This window comes from Harpia harpyja, chromosome 1 (assembly GCF_026419915.1).
Source record: "Harpia harpyja isolate bHarHar1 chromosome 1, bHarHar1 primary haplotype, whole genome shotgun sequence".
NCBI lineage: Eukaryota > Metazoa > Chordata > Aves > Accipitriformes > Accipitridae > Harpia > Harpia harpyja.
The window spans coordinates 22,448,429-22,472,963 of record NC_068940.1 but is presented as its reverse complement, the minus strand read 5'-3'; the positions used below and the strand labels follow the sequence as shown (position 1 = coordinate 22,472,963).

At 39.8% G+C, this 24,535-nt stretch overlaps 1 protein-coding gene across 9 annotated transcripts in view; it reads right to left on the bottom strand.

The window, feature by feature from the left end:
* The window catches only part of CDH18 (cadherin 18), a 549,881-nt gene that overhangs the window by 247,786 nt on the left and 277,560 nt on the right, over nt 1-24,535 (bottom strand). For 2 of the 9 annotated variants that reach the window (XM_052781132.1, XM_052781158.1), the window contains exon 1: nt 5,328-5,443. The exons of 6 other annotated variants lie outside the window; for them this stretch is intronic. The gene's annotated coding sequence lies outside the window, so the exon portion shown is untranslated. Of the gene's footprint in view, nt 1-5,327; nt 5,444-11,442; nt 11,462-24,535 lie in introns of those variants that run through there. One more of the 9 variants, XM_052781165.1, reaches the window with a different exon arrangement.

Sequence of the window (24,535 nt, the reverse complement as noted above, 5' to 3'; positions counted from 1 at the left end):
GATAATGAAAGGCACTTCATAGTCTCTTGGACCAGAAGATTTTCATTCACAGCTCTCCCACCACCCAATAAGAGTGTGAATTAAACAGAATTCAAATCCAAATGTATAACTTTGTTATTAAATATATTACTCATTTGGTTAAGTAGTCTAATCATAGAATATTATTCAAAATAAATCATTTAATATAATTATGGAAATGCACATTCCCATCTGTGAAAATAGGCAGACTTGGGTCAAAGAATAGTTCATTGTACCACCACACGATGTGTTCAATAACTTTTACATGCTTTTAACAGTACCAAGGATCGTTCTTTTTTTAAAAAGCCAATTTCCATTTCTTTGTACCTTCCCAAAGAATATGTGTGCATGTGTAACCATATATGCATCCCTAACTGTGGCTATTAGGGCTTAATGGCAATTAATTATGAAACAATACAGTGCATGATGGAGACACTGGACCAGGCTGCCCAGAGAAGTTGTGGATGCCCCACCATTGGAAGTGTTCAAGGACAGACTGGATGGAGCTTTGAGCCACCTGACCTGGTGAAAGACATCCCTGCCCATGGCAGTGGGGTTGGAACTGGATGATCTTTAAAGGTCCTTTCCTTTCTGTGACTCTACGATACACCTGGAAATACCAAAACAGGGAGTCAACCAAACACAGAGTTGGTTGTTTTCAATAGGAATACTGCACAGGGAGAAGACATGATGAGCAGTATTTAGACCACCTGCATTTAGGCATGTACTTCAGTTCAAGCTACCTATGTCACCAGCAACGAGAGGCAGGTTTCTCCACCAAACAGTTCAAAACTATTCAAGTGCAAGACCCCACCACAGCGCATGAAAAACCTGAAGCTGGCTGATTTGCAATGAGCAGTCCACCGCCCCCGCGGGTGGATCGGCTGAGGACACAGCAGTCCTCAGTTCCACCTCCAGCAAACTGTCCTACGGAAAAGCATGCCCATCCTACCGCCTCACTCCTTCCATCTGCTAAGTCAAGATGATGTGACTGATCCCTCTTGTAAAAGACTTTCAGGGTTCAATATTACAGACTATGCAGTACTACACAGACCAAAAAATCTCAAAGGTCGCTACAGTCCTATGGTAGAAATGCAGCCAGTACCTGAGCTAGCTTGGGTATTTTTATATGACACTTCACAAACACCCTTTAAAATTTGTCCATTTAAGCACTGGACAAATTGAAACCTAGGTAAGGTGGAGTGAGGATGGAAAAATATGTCTGTGACCTAAATATATTCCCCCTTGCAAGAATATTTGCTTAAAAGAATCAGTTTCATGAAGAGTAGGGAGCCAAGTTTGTAATTGTAAAATAACCCTCTGCCTTTTCTATCATAACAAACCCAGCCTTAACTCTGCTCAGGTTTGAAGTAATTCCACAAAATAAAAATGGCAATTGCCATCATGCAAAATCACGATTCTTACAGGCCTCAGGCATCTGTTCAATGTATTTTCAGTATACAAGAACTGCGGATGTGCAAACGCCACCAAGTTGCTTATCAGTTACTTATAGAGCTACATGACTATGTTATTCTGGTTGTGCTCAATGCACAAAAACATTATTTAAAAACGACCAACCCCAAAACAACAACTCCCCCCCCCCTCAAAAAAAAAAAAAAAAACCACAACACCAAAACAACCAAATAGGAGGTGAGGCTTGTGCAATGAGACTTGGGGGATTTGAAGGGGGTCTAGTAACTGTAGCAAGTGTAGAGTTACGTCACTCCCTTCAAATCCCCAACTGGTTTAATTTAAATACCTGTTGGTTCTCCACCTGCACATTAAGACCAGCACAAAAAGTAATGGTACATTATTTAAAGCATCTCAGTATCAGTAGTTTGTCTGATAAAGCCTGTTTTGGAGGAAAAAAAATCTCATTCTGCCAGTCTTCCTTCTCCCTTATGGGAGACATGATTATTTTGGCTCCCAATTCAGGAGCTTCTTAAAAATTCTACTTCAGTTCTTGGATTGAATTTTCAAATTCCATGCAGCTTCGTTTGCTGGAAATGGATACCCAAATTGTGTTTATAATAAAAACCGATTTACAGAGTAATGGAGACACTAACACTTCAGTATTAGGCTCTGCAATATTTCTTTAAAACAACATTGTACAATATTCGTTCTGTAATTATTGTTCAATGTTCATGTCATACATGAAGTTACAGAGTGCTTCAGGGACTTGTCTAAGATTGCCCATCAAGTAAGTGGTGAAATTAAAGCACTTCACCCTGATTTATCACTGGACTATACTCTCTTGAAACTAGAACACTGTTGACCAAGGAAAATAAGTTTTCTACTATAATTAATGCTAGTGAGGTTTACATGCTAGATTATATAAATCTTTGTAGGCAATTTGGGGGTTTTCATATTATTTCCACTTATGACCTTCATATATGCATCTCCTTCCTCTCGGAGAAGATGAATAGAATCTATTCTATGAATAGAATCACTTTATATTGATTTTTTTTTTTTTTGCTATGTATTTCCTCCCCTTCCTGTCATGTCAGTTGCCACCTTTGTTTTGCATTGCCTACAAGCAAACTGTGCCCCAAAGTGTCCTGCTGGCTGATTTAGCTTAGGCCCCTTTGCAGGACAGGTCTGCCAGAGCTAACTAGCTGTTAACTGTCCAAGCGGGAGCTCCTTCATCTGCATGGAACAGATGACTCACTGGTATTTAGCTGGTTTGATTCAATCTGATAACACTGATAATTTTCAGCACTACTTGTATTAACAGAAACGTAGTGCTTAACGAGAGCAGGAGCTTCCAGACCTAGAACAGGATTTTTCATACCCTTCAAATTTCATTTATCAGCCTGAAATGTAGGTTGAAGTCTTCCATATAACCATATTGGGAACTAACAACTCAATTACTCACATTTTAAATGTGTTTATTTCTAGTTGTTGATAAATATCCAGTCCTTATTAAAACCTGTGATTAAACTTAAACTGAGTTCAGTGACGATTTTTTTTTTTTAAATTTTTTGTAATCACTTTTAAATACAGATTTTTCCCTGAAGTGTATTACATAAATGTTACGCACCACAGGAATGTCAGTACTAGCACAATAAAAACTGTACCTCTCTGGCACGCACACATACACTCTCACACACTTATTTTGGATGTTGAAGACATTTATCCCCAGTTGTTTTATAACATTGCATATGTTCACCAGAACTATTACCACGAGCCAGCACAGCATGCACCAATAAAGTGGTTGAGTTAGAGTCTCTGCATTGCAGGACAAAAACACTAGACAACAATAATTTTAATGTAGGTAGTAAAGAACGCTGCTCTCAAATTAAACTACCTGAGGAATTAAACAGGTCAAAGTATAAAAACTTCAACTGGCATTTTGTCCTAATAGCGGGGTCAGCACTCCTACCCTGGTGAAGCCTTATAGGATCCTCAGCACCTACAAGTGGAAGGAATTTAGTTTTGAATCTCATCTGTAAATGGTTCAGTCAGCAACACAGTGCCCCCTAAGCCACGCTTGTGCACTGGATCTGCTCCTATTTAAAGGCAAGTGCTGTCTGACACACTATTTCTCCTGTCATTTTTTTAGAGGGAGAAGGTAACAGAGAATGGGGTGGTTTGGGTTTTTTTTCAGTTTGCTTGTCTGTTTTCCTAAGTAGAAATAAAACAAAGTTATCTATTGGTGTCCTTAAGTAGGATGATTAGTAATTTTAACTAACTACAAAACTATTACATTGTTTCCATAGGTTCACATTAAAACAAAACAAAACAAAGAGCCACACCTTAATTTGCATTAGGTAACTATAACATACCATGTCTTCTTCAGAAAAGTCTGAAATGAAATATTCTGCCAAAGGCAGTGGAGTAGGTTAGGGAAGCCTTTGGGTTATTTCTCTGTATGAGTCTTCTTACCTTTACAGTTAGGCAAAATGCCAAACATATGCCAAACTTTTAAATTAATTTAATATGTCCCCTGAAGACAAACATTTACTATCATCCAGGAGAAGGACAGTTATTGCAGAAGGAAGGCTTCAGTGTTTTCACACAACTGTATATGATTGACTGCAGCACAGAAGTAAAGCTTTGGAAATGAGGAGCTATGCTTAGTGGCTTGGAATAAAAAATAAAATCTTTACCTTGAATAGAGGCAGTGATTTTATCACTTGTGCTAACTGAAATCATAATTTTACCTGTGTTTTCCTTCGTATTTCTTTTGATCACTTAAAACTAATGGGGCATTGATGCTCATGAAATTGGATTTATCCCAAACCCTAATCTGAATGATGAACTACATTAAAATACAAGAAATGTTCACACTGCTTTACAGAGACCCACTGAGATAAATACATGCAGGGTTGTACATTTGCCACGTTTCACTGGCTTCCATACCCTGTCCTCCTTGTATCTCGTCACTCGTGTACACAAACCAAACTCTCTCTTTCACAGGCACACACAGACGCACGCACACAGAGAGGGGTTCAGGACTACCTTGTTTTCAAAGGTACACGTTAGTGAAGTCATCCTGAGGAACTCCTTGCTTGCAAAAACACTCAGTTCCAGACCACTGGCAGGGCAATTGGTGAAAATGTGGTGTGAACTAAAGGCACTGCACGCCTTAGTTTCTGTTGATTAATAAGGATACCATGGGGGTGGGCTTGGAAGAAATGAAGAGAGGATTCATTTCTGGCTGTCCATTATTTACAGTGCCCTTTACACAAAGTAAAGTTGGGTCACTGCTTGAGCCTTGACGAGCAGCTAAAGGTAAATCTGAAAGAGGTTGTTTTTTTTTTTTCCTGCGATTTCAATCCTCAGTTATCACATAATATTACAGACACGGGGGAAAAAAACCCAAACCCCACAACTGAAACTGCTATTCAAATACCAAGCTTACTGTTCTCCACATACAGTTTCACATGGCATGCTTTTTGTCTAGAGACGCTCACATATGCGAGTTGAGCTAAAGAATCTGCCTGTCATCCCCACTAAAACGCATCTGCACATTATTCCCGCAAGTTAAGCAGCAGAACTGTAGAATTCCGAGCACGGTCACACACAGACACACACGCACACAGCCCGCCGCTACCTTGCTATGCCTGGATTCTGCGGGTCCCCTTGTAATTGCCTCGGATAAGCAAACGCGATTCTGCAGCACCGCAAGGGTAAGGCTTACGTATCAGCGGCAACTTTGAGACGGCCAGATTACAGGTTGTGGACCCGCTGCGATAGCAATAGCGCACGAAACATTCCGCCCTGCTCGGAAGGCTGTGTTAGCAGCACCGCTGCCCAGAAACATCCCTGTCGCCCCGCACCAAAGTGTCATTTCATTTAAGCCTTACCTTGGCTGACTTGCCCTAACTGGTGACAAGGCACTTTAATTTATAAGAAGCGAATGGGGACTTTTCGCAGGGCCGGCGGCACCGCTGCTCGCCGTCCTCAGGGAGGCACCGGCCCCGGCTCCGCGTCCTTCGGAGCCCCCGGCCCCGGGAGCCCCCGGCCCCGCTCCTGCAGCGCCGGCAGCCCAGGCGATTGGCTGCGCCGCCGCCCGCCCCCGCTCCGCTCCGCTCCCCTCCTCTCCTTCTCCTCCTCCTCCTCTCGCTTCCCCCCTTCTCCGGCACTTCGGGGCCGCACGCAGCCTCCCGCCAGCAAATGGCAGACCCCGGCCGGCGCCGGCGCTCGGAAGGCAGCGCGATTCCTCCCTCCGTCCCCTCCCTCCGTCCCTCCCTACCGGTAGAACGGGCGCCGGCTCCTCTGCGTCCGCCAACCGCCCCGCTTCGCGCTAGAGCTGCTGAAGGAGGACGGCTCCGGCTTGGCGACAGTAAACCCCCAAATTCGGTGCCGGGAAGGGGGCGGGGGGGGGACACGGACGGACGGGGGACCGAGAGGGCTGGGTGGGGGGGCGCGGGGAAAGCGCGCTGGACGGCACCGGGGCGGCAAGCCGGCGGTGAATTGTCCTCTTTCCGTGCGAAGGCGTCGCAGCCCGCTAAGCGTTCCACGGCCGGCTCCTTCGGCAGCCAGCCGCGGCACGGTCCGGCGGTGGCTGCGAGGTTCGGACCGAACGATGCCCCTTAACGCCTCCTTCCGAGCCTGCTGGGGCACTGGAGCTTTCGCGTTGGCCACCCGGCCCCTTCCAGATCAGCCCCGCTCCTGGAAAGCCTTCCCGCCCTTCGACGCCCCTGTATTCGTATTACTAACGCCATAAACTGTAAGTTGGTGGGTAATTTATGTCCTCGCAGGCTGGTCTGCATCAAGGCAGGCTGGCTGATGCAAAAGTCATTCCGAAATCCGAACCTCGTATCACAGCTTTACTCCAAACACACCTTATTTGGAATTAAGGTTAATGGCATTCTCCTCATTCAGGGTTTCGGTAACGGAGCAAACGTGTCAGACTCTGCTTATCCAACCTGCTAAGGCAGTGTATTAAAAATGTAATTAACATAGAAGTGAAAGCCCTGGCACATACCCCACTGGCACAGAGAAACCTCGCTTCTAGCCAGCAGGACGCGCGCTCTGAAGCGAGCTGTGGAACCACAGCCCGCTCCGGTCCCAAAGCCCCAGCAGGGAACGGCAGGACAGAACAAGAGAAAGCTACTGGTTACCGGTATTATGAGTCAGAAGCGGCATCCCAAGTGTAAATGATAGGTGCCCCAAGTATAAAGGATCTAGACTGGAAAAGGAGAGCTGGAAAGAGTAATTCTATGATTTAACATAACTGTAAGGGAAGCTGTTGCACCAGATTAGATGGAAAGAACGACACTGCTCACTAAGATCACTTAAATCAAAGTCGGGATAAAATCCAGTGCTGGATTTTGAGAACTTTTCAAACAAAATCACTCTGAGCGGCTCCGCGATATACAGTAGAAACAATCTTGCAAGCAGGGTAGGGAACTGAAGGCAAGAGGCAGCTAGGTGCTGGAATTTGGGAGATGTAAGCTCTTGGAGGGAATGAAATAGAAGCTGTTTCCATTTGCTATTTATAAGTCCTCTGGCTTGCAACTGCAGCACATATGAATCAATGCTTTAATACAGAGTCTTCAAAATGTTCTCTCTCGTGCAACTTCTGTTAGGTTTTGCATAGCTCTGGATTCGGATCTCGTGATCTGGGGGAGGGGCTGCTTTTATCCAGATGCTTTCACTATTTTACTGCACTATGGGAGAAGCAAATTTCAAATCTCCTTGTCGGGGAGGTAGTTACATTAGTAACATGGAGGGAAAAAGGGGGGGGGGGAGAAATGAACAGACCCCCACCCCTTTCATTCTCTGAAGGCCCACACAATTTCACATGAAGAAGAATTCACGCCAAGCCACCCTCCAAAGATGCCCTCCTCGCTGCTTAAAGTGAAAGAGGCAAAACACAGGGGTTACCTTTCAGCCTACCAACCATTTGATGAAATGCTGCTTAGGTGTAACAACCCAAGGATACAGCTGAAAACAAAACATTTTATTTTAAGGTCTTTTTTCAGCAATTTTCAGTGAATAAGGCAGAATTATGAATATTCACCAGATACTCAGAGCGTAAGTCATCAATTCATTTGTTTCTGCAACAAGTATGACAAGCAGAGGGAAGTCTTGATGCTCCAGAAAAGCATTTAAAAGGTGAAAATCTAGAGAGAACTTTCTTCTTTTTTATATATCTAATAAATACATGCATATACATTCATATATACATATTTCAGAGACTTTTCTCAGGCAGGAGCAAAGAATATCAGTTTAAAGAGATTATAACCAGTATTGCAGACTAATTTGGTATAAAATGGTCAAAGATTTTCTTATCAATTTAAAATTATGCCATTTCAAGGAAGAAGCTGACAGTTGGAAAACATTAGCCTCAGTGAAGTCTGGCATTTCTTGTAAGCCTATGTTTCAAGATTAAATACTGAGATTTGGCGTTACTGATGTTAGGCCGATCGTTTCATCAGTCTGAATGTTAAAAGAATCTACATTTGGCATGGGGAAAAAAATCCTCGTGAAAAGAACCTCAAAATTAAAATATTGTCTGGGACTACAGTGGTATTGGCAGAGGAATTCCAGGGGAATTTGGGTATAACCCATGAAGTCATTGTGTGCATATGGTTTACCTCGGGAGTCCAGCAGACTTACACAATTCTAGCAGTATATCAAAATGCAGAACTTTGCAGATTGCATTCAGAAAGTTCCCTTCCTAGACTTGAGAGCTTGCGACAATGATTACAGGGGGTGGAAAAAAGAAGGGGCTTTTTTCTAACTTGTGGACTTGTTACATGTTTAAGAGCAATACTGAAAAGGAGGTAGACTAGTTATGAAGAAGCATATAAAGCTGTACCAAAAAGTAACCAAGTATCTACAGATTTAAAAAAGGAAAGTTTTTCTTTTGCTGCTGTTGAAATTCTCTTTGTTAGGTAACAGCTCCAGTTAATCCTTTAGAGGATATGCCTGCAAAACCAGTCTCTCTTTGTTGGTGCTTAATATGCTAAACATGTATTGATCATCTTGCAGGTAACTGCTAGAGAACTGATCATTCAGCTAACATTCAACAAGTTATTAAAAGACTAAGAAGTGGTTCATTAATACATAAAGTAATGAAAAATCCAGGTCATTTATAGCTTACAAATTTCCTGTACCCTAGATACATTAGGAATGGCTACGTTTGTATTGGGATAAGGATGTTGCCAAGTTCAGTCCAACTCTTCCTTGTTCTTATGCACGTGCACTCTAATAGCTGCAGTCGAAGAAAATGAGCAAAGTCGCTGCCAAGAACCTCTGCTCACACGCTGAGAACAATTGTACTGGGATTTTTCATGTTGTTGTTCAAAAGCACCAGGGAATATCCCAGTTACCCCCCACCCCCAGCAGCAACTTTCTGGTCTTACAAACAGATTACAAACCGCTTCCCTTTTTCCTAGAGTGAAAGGATAAAAAAAAAAGTATTCTACCATTGCATGCTACCAATTTCACAATGCATGAAGAGGAATAACACCACCTCTGAAAACAAATAGCAGTTAACACTAGCTGTGTAACTCCTTGTGTTTTCTCTCTTTTTTTTTTACCAGATTAAATCATTATTTTTGTTCTCAGCTGCAGTGCATAAGAACCAGTCCCAGCAATATGCCTGAGAACAATGACACTCCCTCCAATTGCTATTTCTCTTCTTATTTGATAAACAATTTTATTCACACAGAGTTATGCATAAATATTCTTACAACTACTAATATATGCAGAAATGATTTTTCTTAGAAGTTGGTACGTGATCTACTAATGACAGTTCTTTAGAAACTATAATCTAAAAATATTTCAATAAAAGCAATTAACAATTGATCCTAAAGAGTTTAAAAGTAAAATATGTCAAGTAGGGTATAAAAATAATGTATATCATTTGATGATGCATCGCAATCGGACATAATTGACTCACGATATCACTGCTATTTCTAGGTAGAAGATGACCTAAAAGAAATAGACCATAAAAATGCAAAAATAATTTTGAAATCAGATGCATTCAAAATATTGTTGCTTCTCTATCTTTAGATTTCTTAGAGAAAATCATACCGAAATTGATCACAGCAGTGGAAATTTTCATTTTTAGCCAAACAACATTTTCTGATACAAAATGGTGGGACAGAAATTTTTAACTCTGTCTAGTGGATGAACACACAACTGAGCCATCTTCATGTTGCTGATGAAGACTCTCTGTAGGGCTCCCAGATCATGCCTACTGCATATTGTATTTTATTTTTTTTAATTTGGTAATGTGCACAAATATTCAGAGCGAATAGGATTAAGGCAATTCATTTTGCATATGGTCTCTCTGAATATTCTTTAAGCCTCTAAAAAATTAAAATAGTCGATTAGAAAAAATAAATTTTTAATACAGGTTAGCAAATTCTACACAATACTAACCGCAGAGGGAATGGCAATGCTGCTGATACTGCCTTGGCTCCTTCTACACTAAGTATCACTGGAGTATTTTCTAATAAAACAACAACAGCTGTTCCTAGATATACGATGCCAGTAACAGTTGCCAGTCACAGAAAACTTGTGATAATACAGTCATTTGCCTTTAGTATTGCATGAAATGACAGGTAAAACATACTGACAGGACTTGGAGAAAACAACATAATACCTGGCATTTTGCTACCTGTTACCATAAAATTCTGAGCTAATTAGTCCCTCTCCAAATGGAGGAAAGCACAGAAAATATATAAAGGGCAACAAAAGAATAGTGGGATGTTTCACTGTCTCAGTCTCTGCATCACAACACCAAGGGAAAGACAAGAAAGACGACTCAGCTAAAGGCAATGAAGTGATTGACTCAGACATCAGTAGATCTTTCAGCCCATCCTGTGGAATTTCACATTAGCATATATAATAGACACCATTCAATCAAGAAACTTGCTTAATTGAGATGTTTCCTAGGAAACCAATATAACCCTGGTACTGTATGGAATGCAGTGACCACTCTGAAATGGGATGCTTCCTGGTAACTATATAAAGTTTACATGCAATAGGTGTCATTTTTGTAAGTTTAAACCTCATAAGGAAACTATCTTCATGTTTCTGAAACTAATATAGGCAAAAATAATCTTTTTTTCATTCACAGGCTGATATTAAATCCTCACAGGTCAAGGTTCTCTCTGGATTGTTGCAAATGGTTATTCAGATACTCTATTTTTAGATAATATATCAGATGATTACGAAGACGTCTGATTTCAAATTATGAACATTGTATTTGGTGGAATTCGATGGCTCTTATGGCTGGTAATGAGATACAGCCTTCTTCCCCGCTGTAACAGGAGCTTTAATAAATTTTTGCTTAGAGGTAGGTAAATACTAACAGGCAAAAAGCTCCTGGGACATTCTAAAGACAGATTTTCATAATATCATCCTAAAGGACATTATTTCTGGGGCATATTATGTACTTTTTATCTTTACTAAGATAAATTGCTTCTTTTAGACTCAGCATTCAGTAGGCTAACAGCAGATCAAAAAAGAGAACACTAAAATGTTACAAGGTGATGATGAGATTTCTGTTGAAGCGAGGGTATCCTTTCCACTGAAACCATAATGCTGAAACATGCTGAAGCTACGTGAAGGAAAGATTGGGTAATTTTTGATATAGAATCTTCACTGGAACTTAGGAGTCCTCCATGCCTCCCCTGTACTATATCTGCATGTCGTACAGGCTATTCTTTTTTACCACTTCTTGCCAATACGAGGATGCGCCCAGATCCTGTTTGCTCCTTGCAAGAATGTACAGGATCCACAACATGTTTAAGTATAACAATACGTGCTCGTCGCTTCATGCCCTGTCAGAGGGCAGCACTGAGAAGAGTCTGGCTTCCTTTTCTTTACCCCCACCCCTTCATCCGGTATTTATACACATTGGTAAGACCTCCCCAGGTCTTCTCCTCCCCAGGCCAAACAGTGCCAGCTCTCTGCTTCGCCTGACATGATATATGTTCCAATCCATTAATGATTTACCTGGCCCTTTGCTGGACTCGCTCCAGTACATGCACGTGTGCCTTGTACTGGGGAGCTGAGAACTGGACTCAGCACTCCAGATGAGTCTCGCCAGGGCTGAGGCAATGGATGACCTCCCTTGACCTGCTGGTGACGCTCGTCCTAATGCAGCCCAGGATGCTGTTGGCCTTCTTTGCCACAAGGGGACAAATTCGCACTATATCTGTAGTAGTTATATTTTGTAATTATACTGAGCAGTAAGATAGGACCAAAGTTGAATTTTGAAAATTACTGAACTATTTAGCAGAGCTCTTAGTTGCTGAATCACCTACAGCTTGTGGGACAACTGTATTTAGTACAGGGTTGTAGAGTCAATTAATGTCTAATCCCGGTGCTTCTATTAACTGGATTAACCTAGTTTCTGACTAGAGCAGGAAAAAGGATAAATCTGAGTAGTTTTCTGAAAAGAGGAAGAAACTGAGGGGAAGTGAAACAAAGGATAAACTTCTCGGTCACTTCCAAATTCTGGAAGCTTAGATTGACAGCATTTTCATTTAGAAGTGTCAAATGAGAAAACAAGGTTAAAGAACATATAGCGTAGTCCACAGGGGCAGCCTTAATGCACTGTAGCCGATGGGGATTCCCCCCCACTAAGGGCTACTGTGTCAGCACAGCATCCCTCCTTTCTGCATTGCCAGGCCTGGTGCTAGTATGTCCCCCTCCAGTGTGCTTAGTGTAAGTGGGAAATCATAAGATTTTACCGAAGGTTTTAAAATTCCAGTGGAGATAAATCTCTGATCACCAAGGTAAAAGCCCCCCGCCTTGTACTCCTCTAGCCAGGCAATGGAGACAGCTGAAGAAATGGAAACATCAGTAAAGAAACAAACTGATTCTTATTCTCCTTGTTTTCACTCCTTGTTTTCACTTGAAGAAACACTCTAGTTCCACCAGCCAACTACATGCTCCCATTTAGGAAATGTCATGACTGCCATTAATTTAGATTTTTTTAAAAACAACACCTACTGGAATGCTTCTCAGGATATGCTTTTCTTCTGCCATTTACTTATTACTGCTCACTAGAATTCTTTATAATTAATAAAAATGAAGAATATCACTAGTATGATCTGTTCCATAGGCCAAATAAGCAACAAGAAATAACCTCATGCTAGACAGTGACAAACAACGAAGCAGAGACATATGTTTGTTCTGTTCCCCAAGCATAAACAGAACACACAGTTTCCCTGACTAATAAATTTACTTTCATTTTAATTAAAACAGAACATTTAGTTACATTTCCTCTGTTCTGTCAAATAATTAAATAGATAAATGGCTAGCAGGGGAAAAAATGACAACATTTTCTTTAGTGCCCAAATTGTACACATAATCGATTACTACCCATCTGTTCACTAAAGGTGTAGCAAAGACACATCATATAAAGCCTTATTCCCATAAAAAACACTTGCTAAAGTACTTCACTTTTGATCCCGTATCTCCCAAAATGAAGGAAGTTTTTCACAAAGTAGAATCTGTCAGTTCTCTTTGGATATAACATTACATAAACTATTGTTATTATTTTACTCTTCCGATTCTTTCTACCATTAAATCAAAACTACTGAAGAACGGCTCCCTCTGAGGAAATGATTGCAATGGCAACTCCATAGATTCTAACCAAGAAGGAACAATTAAATAACAGAGTCATGTGCAAGACAAGACAAAAGACTCCACTCACTTTCCCTGGTAGTAAGCCTAACTCCTGAGGTTTGATTAATGCATATGATCAAGGAAGATACTAGTTTTTGCTTTAAGGAATTCAAGAAATGGATAATCAGCCACTTCCCTTGGTAGTTTATTCCAATGGTTAAGGGCTCCTGTATTTGGTAATCTTCACTTACTTACAGTAGTTTTTAAGAAAATCCATTCAATCTACTGATAAAATGTCTTATTCTTCCCATCTCATTCTTTCAAACTTGTTAAGAGAGATGTAGGTAAACTGGAGAAATACAAAATGGGACAGGATGCATCCAGCAGTGGAGTGCAGTGACTGCCATCGCTGGGGAAATACCCCCTACTATCTATTAAACAAGCAGAGGAATTGCCCAGCAACTGAAAACCGTGTCCATCTTCCAAAAAAGCAAGAAGAAAATTCACAGAATTACAAGACTGGTCAGCCTTGTAATTGAGCCTTACCTCAATCCCTACCAAATTTATAGATGAAATCATCCTAGAAAAAATTTCCAGGCTCATGGACAGCAATTAGCTGACTTGGAATAGCAAGTATGAATTTACCAAGAGCAAATCCTGCCTGACCAACTTGTCTTCTATGATGAAATGACCAGATGTAGACCAACAGAGCAGTGCCGGCATCTTTCCTTGACTTCAGCAAGGCTTTCGACAGTCTCCACGTTATCCTCATAGCCAAACTATTGACTTATGGGTTGGATGGACCACAAGGTAGTGGAAATCTGACTGGACTGTAAGACTCTGGGAACCACATTTCTCAAGAGTTGATATTGGTCCAGATACTATTTAGCATCTTCCTCAACAACACAAACAGTGGGACAGTATGCAAGTTGACAGATGATACCACGTGGGATGGAGTGGTTAATGCACTGTAGGGGTGGGATGACATTCAGAGGAACTCCAACAAGCTGGGGCATGGCCACTGACGTGGTTTGGATGCTGGAAGATCTGATACACACAGAGAGGCTGCATCAGCTGGGTCTGTTTTGCCTGGACAAGAGAGAGAAGACACAGCAGGGATCTAATCGGAGTCTGCCAGTACCAGAAAGTGAGCAGCAGAAGAGACAGAGCCGGGCTCTCCTGCGAGGTGCACAGCAACAGGATGGGACGGTGGTCACAAGTGGCCATAAAGGTAACTCCCATTAGACATAAGGAGGCAGCTTTTTCCAGGGAGCGAGGTTAAGCACTGGGACAGGTTGCTCAGAGACATACTACAGGACAATTTTCAAAAGATTTGAATATTTTCAAAACCCTACTGGACAAGGTCGTAAGCAATCCAACTTAATTCTGAAGTAAGACATGCCTTGAGGAGGGCTTTCAATCTAAATTTTTCTTTGAATCTGCAAAACTAAGCTAGATATCTTAAAAACAGACCAGTCCTTTCTTTTTCCTTTCTGATATTGAAAATAATAAAAATATTCTCCAAGTTAGGCACCTGTAATACCTCTGCATTCAAGAGAGTCACACAAGGAACCAGTCAGTCTCTTATTTCTCGAGTGGTAAGAAATTCTATTCTCAATTGGCTGTACTGAAGACAATGAAGTCAAATTCCTGGCTCTATAGGATCAGCAATGAGAAAAGGAAAAGAATAGCAGAAACTTGCATTTATTACTAAAAGGGACAGACATAGCTATATGCATGCAGAGAACAGATATACTCGAGAAGTTCTGTTTTTACAATATTCATTTTTGGTGTAGCACAAAAACATGATCTAAACCTATAAAAATATTTAAAATTATGATTGATAAGGAAGAATTATGATTCATAAGGGAGAATTAACCATTTGATCTTTAAAGAATTTTTAAAATAGAAATATTTAAGAGCAAGTTTTTCAAAGCTAAAAGTTTATTTAGTATTTCCTTCCAGTCCTTTATAATATAGGGCTATAGATTACTGATCCTTTCTCATTCTTCTAAATGCTTCAATAAAAGTGGAAGTTCATTGCTGTAAATGAAAACTCAGTGTATAGTATGCATATATTTACGCATCTAACATTTCACTGCTTGTATTTTAACATTTGCAGTATGTGGACTGTTTTATGTTCAGATGATTCAAGATAATACTAGTTAATATTAATTTCATTTAATATTCATTTGATTTTGACCTTACTTGCACACTACATCGTACCACATCTAAAATTATTTTTATCAGTGGCATTTAATGGAATCAGTACATCACCATAAGCTAAATGAATAGGCAAAAATTGATCTCCAGCATTGTCCTGTTCTGTCCCAATGCAATATCAGTATTAATAAACAGACATTATTAAATTCCAACACAGACATTATTAAATTTAGGGGTTTATTTCCATGGCCAAGACCTAAGTCCTTAAATATGTCTTTTAATTAATAATGTATTTTCTAATTTTGTTGCTTGTACTGTAGTGCATTTTTTTTAACCCTATCCATTGTAAAAAGTTCCTAAGTATCGCCACAGTTGGAAGATAAACCACTCTTTAGCTAACGCTACAGTTACTAACGTGCTTCTGCCACTTCTATGGAAATGTAAGTCCAAAGAGCCTGTTACAGAATATAGATTTTCAAAAAGAGTCAGGGGACAACTCAGACTTTTCTGTCTGGAAACAGCAGAAAAATGTCTCTAAAATCCTCATACTGCTAAGGAGAAGGAAGAAGGCTCCAGAAGCAGAAACACTGCTCGAGAGCAGCTGCCTTCCAAGGCTGTCCGAACTCTTTCCCAAGCCTAGAGGGGGAAGCCGGTGGATGTGCCAGGTGCAGCACCCAGCTCTGCGGGGCTGATCCCGAGGGGCTCTGCGGGCCTGAGGGCAGCAGGCGACCCAGGAATCAGACAAACTGCTAGCACTGCATGCGTTACACCAGCTGCCACACACTAGCCCAGGAGCAGAAGCACACAAGCGAAAGAAGCTTGAGGACCTATAACCCATGTCAGGGGCTTAGCTTGCAACACAATCGTCTGACATGCAGAACTTTTCTTCTTCTTTTTTTCTCTCTTTTTTCCCCCCCCTGGTTACACCTCTACCTCCTGTGGGTAGGTTTGCTCTAAGATTCGCTTGTTACCATGTGCAAAAACTCCTAAGAAACCCTTGCTGGGTCAGATTTATTCAGTGAACCCAGCAGCACAACAGGACAGGGAAACACGCAGCCCTTGGCATCTCCAAAGAGGGAGCAAGCACTGGGGACAGCTCGGGGTGGGAAAATAACAGTGGGCAAAGCCATCTGGCTTTCAGACCAGCAGAGACCAGCTTCAGAACTGACAGATACCTTGGCTTTAAACTCCTGATAGTACTGATAAGCATTCATGTAAATGGATGAATTTCAAAGTATGGCAGAAGTCTACAGTCAACTTAAAAAGCCTTGGTAGAACTTCAACAAGAGTTAGGAGAGGGAATTTGAACATTTTTTGCAAAATTGTCTCACTTCTTTCACTACACTCTTCCCTCAAACAAAACCAGTGGTATATAATGCAATAAATTTGTAGATAAAAACCAAACACTAGTGCCTGATACAGGTAAAAGAACTATTTTATTATTAGTTACCATCATTTAAGCATTTAGAGCATCTCAAATGCAACTAAAGCATAGTAGTAACTGCATAGTAATCACACATAGAAAAATCTGCAAATAGAAAAAACACTGAATAGTTTTAAAAAATGTATTTGTTTTTCCCCCCAAAATTCACAGTAATACCTGAAAAACGGGTTTCCTTCTTAGTTATACTCAAGACAAATGTTAGGTTTATTCTGTAATGGAAAGCAAGCCAATTATCTGTATACTGCAATTGGTTCTGGTTTTGAATTTGCAATCTCCTTATATATCTTCTATCTTTAGTGTCGTATTGTTATAATGTCTTGTATGTTACATGGCTTATCAAAACAGTATCCCATGTCTTCATTGCTCATACTATCTTGTAAGTTAACTAAAAACTTTATAGAACAGACCAAACTATGAAAAAAATGGGTAAGAAATTATGTTTATTGATGCATAATATGCCAAAATTTAGGACTATTAAACTGCTAACTCATGTCAGTGTACTGTTATTAAAAATTGTTGACTGACTTGTAAAATGGACAGTATTTCATGATGCCAGAGAAATATCAATAAATACGCGGCAGTCGTGGTTATTTTTAGAGACTGAAATCTCATTAATGCCTCAGAGATACCACCATTTTTTGTGCACACTGAAGTGACATCCCATGTGGCTCTTAGGTAAACCAAAAACATTTCTTGAAAGAAATTTCTGGCTTACCTTAAAATAGAGAAAACGTCTTTATGACATGTTGCAGGTTTCAACACATTTTAAGCACTAGTCTGTCTTTTCAGCTAGCACATTTTCTGTGAAGAGTAACATGTTGAACTAATGTTTTGAGTGAAAGGCTCTAGAGACAGAACGATCAAAATGCTCTTAATTGACAATGTTTAAAAGAACAAAAACATACCAAAATGATTACAAGGATTACACTCCTGGCTTGCCTGATAAGTTGGATCTAACTGTCAATATAGCAGTTGAAAAATAAAGTTTAGTCAGTGTCAAAGACATCATCCTCAAAATTTAAGACACCCTCCCCCATGTTTCATAGCTGCCAGCTGAAAGATGGATGAACATCAACATATACCCTTTTGCTCTTTCTTATAGAGGCAGTCTGCAGATAAACTCTCTGAAATCGGTTTCTTTCTTTCCTCTGATTAAGGAAGAAGGCAAAACACACTGTAAAAACTCCAGTTATGGAATTCTTATTTCTATAGTATCTGTAGCTTCATTATCACCCTTTCCTTCTTTCCCTCTTCCACTCTTGGTGGAATTCTTTGGTTTCTCAGAGTATCAGAGTATCTTTGGTATCTCCTGTACTCCATTGCTTAATAGCAAATGTGAGCTTCAATATCAATTTGTTTAATGGAGCACATGGTCATGATTTTTACCACTTTTTAGAGTTTTTTATTTTGTTTTGGCAATAAACCAAATTTATTTGCATTCCACTGATTTCAATGCCATCATGCACCAGAAAAGAGACACGTACTTTTACAAGACTCACGCTTTATAAAGTTTTAGGTTTTGTGATCATACCAGATTAGTCCCTGGATTCTGCAAAGATTCGTATGTATAGCCTAATTATTCTACAGTGAGCAGCTTCCATGATTATGATGGGCAAAATTGGGTCTCCATGTGCTTGAGGGGTCTTTAAAATGTTACTGCTGATCTACTTGCAATAGTACACTTTTAGGACATTTATATAGGTCAGATTTTACAAATGTTATCACATACTTCAACTTTCAGAAACATACCACTACTTCTTAATTAATTAAAATACTTTTTTCATATTTAGTAGGAATTACTTGTGACCAAAAATAAAAGTTTTGGTTGGAATATGTGTATTTCCTACAATGCTAAGAGAATAATTAATACACTCTCCAGCAGCAATCTGGAGATCATTTAGCAGTGAACACTAGAGGTATACTAAAATAATTTCTGTTAAATGTTTTACAAACTCAAGATCAAGTCCTGGAAGGTATTACACTGAGAAGCCCCATAGCATATTCAACCCTCCATTAACTTCACCGAAGCTACAGAAGCTTCGGAGAAGCAAGAGTTTAACAACCCTTTACTTCACAACCAAGATTTAAGTAATCAGCTTTGAGCTGTGTCAGCATGATTAATTACATAAAGAACTCATTAGTGGGACCTTTTAAAAATACAGAGATAAATGGAATGAGAATTGGGAGTTCAATTCTGCTACTGTTAACAAATTTCACTACTGTTTCCACATACCATTTACAAATTCACGTTACAGTCGACGGCCATCCAGCAGTTGGATCACTACAGAAAGATGGCAATTTGCTAGCAGATTAAAGATAGAAAAAACAAGAATTATGTCTTCAGCATACAGTTTGGATGTAAAATACTCCTACTGTGGAGATTTATTTTCTGTGTGTGAAATGTATTACAATGTTCTGCATGTTCTAGGAGTAAACAACCATCATTCAATGTAGCTCTGCAAGGATATGTATGTATATATCTGACTGCTGAATAAAGACAAAGACACCTGGGAACCACACCATGCTAAAAAGAAGGTATTTAGACACATTCAAACAAGTGATTCACTGAACAAATTTAAGGTAAATTCTCTGTATCTATCTCTGTCAAAGGATCTTATGCAATATAAAATACTGTGGGGTTTTCCATCCTGAAATTTAAGCTCAAACTGCTGGTTTGAGCTACTTACTACCTCCTCTGGTTTTCTTTCATACAACCAGGGAAAATATTTTTAGAATTTTCCCTCTGCAATTTCTCTGTCTTTCAAGTCCCTCATATTGTGAGATTGCCCATACAAAAAAGTGCCTGTTGGGGAAACCACAGAAGTAGACCTCTCCATCTCTCAGGATTTGCTATTTTTTTTCTTCTTGTCTCATTTCTAGGGTTGAAACAGAGATCCTGTGATATATTTGTATTTTATTCCCTTGAAAAATTACCTCATTCAATTCCCTCGCCTTTCTTATAACGGTTTCTTTTTGACAGAAATTGTAAAACCTTATTTTTAAGCCTTTTTGTCTGCCACTAGCTCTTGCAGAATAGCAGTGTACTGCATATGCCCTTACCATTAGAATTTCATCTGTATCTTTCAGTTTTGATGCTTTTAATAGGTGTTAAATCAAGTTAGGTTCAGAGTTTTCAGGTATTATTTTTATTCATAATATACCCTGTTTGTCTATCTTCAGTGTCACTTCAAAAAGATTTGAATTTTTTTCTGTATCTTTATTTTTCATTCTTTCCTGTTTGCATTTTTCCCCTTTGTTCTCAGTAAGGGAAATGCAAATTTCAAAATATTTATTGGTTTTGGCTGTGGCCATTTCTTTTGTTTGCTCTCACATTTTTAAATTCACATAATTTCTCACAACGCATTTGCACTGCTGGTACATATTTTACCCATTTTTTTCCTGCCTGAGTAAGACTTCTACAACATTATCTTACGCCTAGGAGATCAAGAAAAGACTTCTTTTTGCTATAAGAGCTGCCTCAGAATAAAATTCATATTTTGAGCTTCTTACATATGCTCTTCCTTTTCAAAGGAATGGGTAGATTAAAAAGTTAAAAGAAGGTTCTGTCCCTTTTCCCTCTTTGTAATTTTGGCTTCAAACAATTATTGCTGAATACCAAGATTCTTTAAAGTTGCCTATACTGAAGAGGGGAAAAATGTGATTGACAACTTTATTCCTCAAACACAATGGCTCTTTCTATTGCCACAGTAGAACAGATTTTCTGTGGTCTGTGCAGAGCTTTCTTGACAATTGATGGGGACCATAAAGTGAACTACTACTTTCATTACATTGCACTTCAAATGCAAGATGTATTTTTTCAGCCGCATCTTCTCTAATGCAAACATAAACCTAAATTTACTTGCGCATTTCTACACAAAGTAGTATATCACACACACGCTTCCAAGATAATGAGTGACAGAACAGCAAGAAAGACTGCTCTTTTTGGCATAAGTGCAGGCTAATACAAACATAAATGCTTGTGACATTGTCTAGGGCTACTGTTTTTTGGAAAATATTCTGATCGCTTCCCTATCAGAAAAGCACAGAAAATTTTCCATGAATTCAAAAAACATCAAATAAAATTTTTCAAGGGAAATAACTGACTGATGAGGCAGGAATGATACATATATGTTTTACAGGAAGGGAAGAAAATTTTTTTAGGATGATCTAAGGAGATAGAAACAGATTAACTCATCCCATATGAAACATGCTCTAAAAAACCCAGAAAACCAAAGATCCCAGCCCCCTCAAACATTGTTTTATTGTTTCCATGACTGACTGACCACTCAGGCTTGAGCATTTATTGCCCACTTTACACAGATATAACAGAAAGGATTGAAAGTTTACAATATAACAAATCATTCCAATTTAAATGGAATAACTGAGAAGTGTGACCTTTGATACTGTGGCTTACCCTGTTCTTCAGATGAAAGCATGCAAATCAGATGGTTTGGGGTACTTATTACCTCTTATCTCTGGAGTATAATACTGAAGCTCACTGCTTGAAGTAAATGGGATTTAAGTATTTCTTTAAATTCTTTGTTGATCATGCAATTACATATACATATGTATTTTTTAAACATATAAGGGAAAAAAGCAGAAAAGGAAAAGAAAAGGTATCTACAGGAAGTTTCTTTATCAAAATGTGTGTTAATTCACAACTAGTTATACACAACAGGAGCTAGATGAAACAGCTAAATGATACAGTGATCAATAAGATGATACAGTTGTATTTTTTTAAGTAGATCCCATTTTCCATGCTTCCAAAGCACTAGAGCCCAAGGTTATCTTATCAATGTATATAAATACCTGAAGGAAGAGTGCAAAGAGGAGGGAGCCAGGCTCTTTTCAGTGGTGCCCACTGACAGGACAAGAGGCAACGGGCACAAACTGAACCACAGGAGGTTCCCTCAACATCAGGAAACACTTTTTCACTGTGAGAGTGACCGAGCACTGGCAGAGGTTGCCCAGAGAGGTTGTGGACTCTCCATCCTTGGGGATACTCAGCAGCCATCTGGACATGGTCCTGGGCAACCGGCTCCAGGTGTCCCCGCTTGAGCAGGGGGGGCTGGACCAGATGACCTGCCGAGGTCCCTGCCAACCTCAACCCTTCTGTGATTCTCAGATTCTGTTGCTTTGATCTACAACACGTTATTTCTGTTTGTCACAACAACGATCCACTCTAATGAATCTTAATATTCTATTTATTCAATGAATTTCAGTCATCAGCACGTTAAACACTATGCTCTTCTGGGACAGTCCCAGCAGCTGCGGTGTGGTCTGTGTCTGTTTCCCCACCTTGTTCTGATACTTTCTCCCCTCTTTCCCAAATATGCGAGCCAAAAATTTCAGCAAGTGTTCCACTGGGTACTGGTAACCGCTACCACTTCCTGACACTCCTCAACTCTCTTCACTGCATTTGCACATCACTGCTCCTATCCAGCCTTTATTCTTTTTTTTGTTCCTCCATTTCCAGCAGCGCTTACTCATCAGTTGCCCTGTAAAATGCCACTCCCTTCTCTCTTTCTTCTCAGGTCACTTGCACATAATAGGAAAACCTGAAATTTAATCAAATTAGCATGCCAGTTCCCATACTGTAGGTGAAATGCCAATACAGAAGTTATTTTACAGTGGGTATCCGTCAACTTTTCTTGCATGCACTATTAAGTAATGTACTATTTACTGCACTGGGGCAAGGAGGGCACAGACAAACAAGGCAATTCCTGAAAGCCTGGGTAAGTGAAGCATAAGCTTGAACCTGAACGGTAGAGGTGAAGCCCTGATTGTGAGCTTATCCTCCATATTCTCCCCTCTGCCCTACTGCCCTGGTATTAAGAAACTCCAGCAAAAGGTTCTGAGAAAGATATACGCTCTCCAAGTTTCAGTTTTGTTTCAAGGTGCAGGTATTTCCCAGTCTCTCTTCTCAGGACTGCTACGGACTCCTTTGTACTGAACTGCCAGTGAAGTTGTCAGTTACCTTCTAATCTTTAAATATAATCCACAATCTTTTTCGTACCTTCTGTATCCAATATTATTAATTCTAAATATTTTAAATCTAGTTCTATGGCTACTACATTGTGACAGAACAAGGACAGTAAACAATAAACTTAAACAAGACATAGGATGGAAGGTTAAAAAGGGATTGCTTATTCACAAAATCTCCAGTTGCAAACATTCCCTCTCACCCAGCTTCTGAACAATTCAGAGAGTGTGAATTTCACACGATCTGAAAGGAAACCTGAAATACAGCAGTGGTTCCTTAGGAAAGCTATCCTGTCTTCTAACAGATGGTTAAAACACTTTAACAAGCAAAAAGCCCCAGTGGAGAAAGTGCAGAAAAGCAAAGAGAACACAGAGATTTTATGCACTAGAGATGTCAGTCATATTCCATATTTTCATGCTGCTGCTTAATGACTATAGGTGGAAAAGCTGAAACCCATGGGCTCAAGCTAGTAAACAAACACAATAGGAAAAATAAACAAATTATAACTAATGCAAACAGACAATAAAATGCACATTGAATTGTATACTCTGAGCACGCTACAGCTGCTTTGTAGATCTGCATTGTCACAGTCCAGTAAGAACCATTAGATCTCCTAATCTGACCTGCTGTAAACTGCAGGCCAGTGAGTGCAGGACAAAGCACATGAGACTGAATGCCTGTAAAACAGAGCAGAAAAGGGGAGAGCCCTGGGCTCTACCAGGAGCTTGAGAAGTTCATGGCAGAGGCAATTGATTAGATATGCTTTGGCGACCCACGAAGGTAATCCATATCCTGGGCTGAAGAACACAACTATTCATCACTCCCTCAAGGTTCCTTACACAAGATGAGATGAAATAAAATCATCTTCGCTTTCTAGCTGCAAATCTGCTTATTAGCATGATCCTGGCTGTATAAAAAGATACGTCAGTCAGATACAGAAATAGAGGATTTTCCATGCCACTTCAGAGTACTGGACAACCCTATTCCATGTCCCATATTCAGTCCAAGATAAACCAGAGAAAGTCTTGGGGACAACCTATATCCATACTCAGAAAAAATGTCTTTCATTGGTTGTGCTTTGGAAACTAATCCTCCCTGAACCCAGCAAATAACTGGCTAAAGCGCTGGAGCCCTGACATGTGGTTATGGTGTTCTTATCTAATGAGTTGGAAGTGTTTTGACAAGCACGTGGAGGCAGAATGGAGTGATCCTGTTTTCACCTGGGCTTTTGAAGAATGATTAGGCTAACTCAGATATTGAGAAGTTCTAAGGCTAGAAGGATAAACAGCACTGCCCAACCCAACCATCTGCACCATTCCATCTGACAAGCCTTTTCAGAAAAAAAAAAAGAAAAAACCACGGTGGAAAAAAAACAAACCAAAAAAACCCACCAAAACACAGAACCCTCCCCGTCACTGCCAAATGAATGAAATACAAAAAAAAAGGATTAAAACTTGTCTTTTTGAAACATACTTCATCTTTACGGTAGTAATATGCTTTCTATTTTTCCTACCTCTGTTAATTGAGCTTCATTAATTATCCTGACAGTTAGGATGACACTTAGTAAAATGGTAATTTTTGACAACTTTCAATCAAGCATATTGTTACACTTCTGTCACCAAGGCTGAAAAACCCCATAATTTTCAGCTATCTTGTCTATTGATATTGTACCTATATCTGAAGACCGGGCTGGAATAAATTGAACTCTTCAACTCTCATTTCAGAAGACCTAACTTTTCTCATCTTGGATAATTCTTTTGCCTTCTTTTTAGAAGTACTGCCTAGCTCTCTTCACATCTTTTTGGCAATAAAACCATCTGAGCTATACACAGTATTTTAATAGTGGCCTTTCTATGCGTGCACAGACGTAAGATCACTTTTTC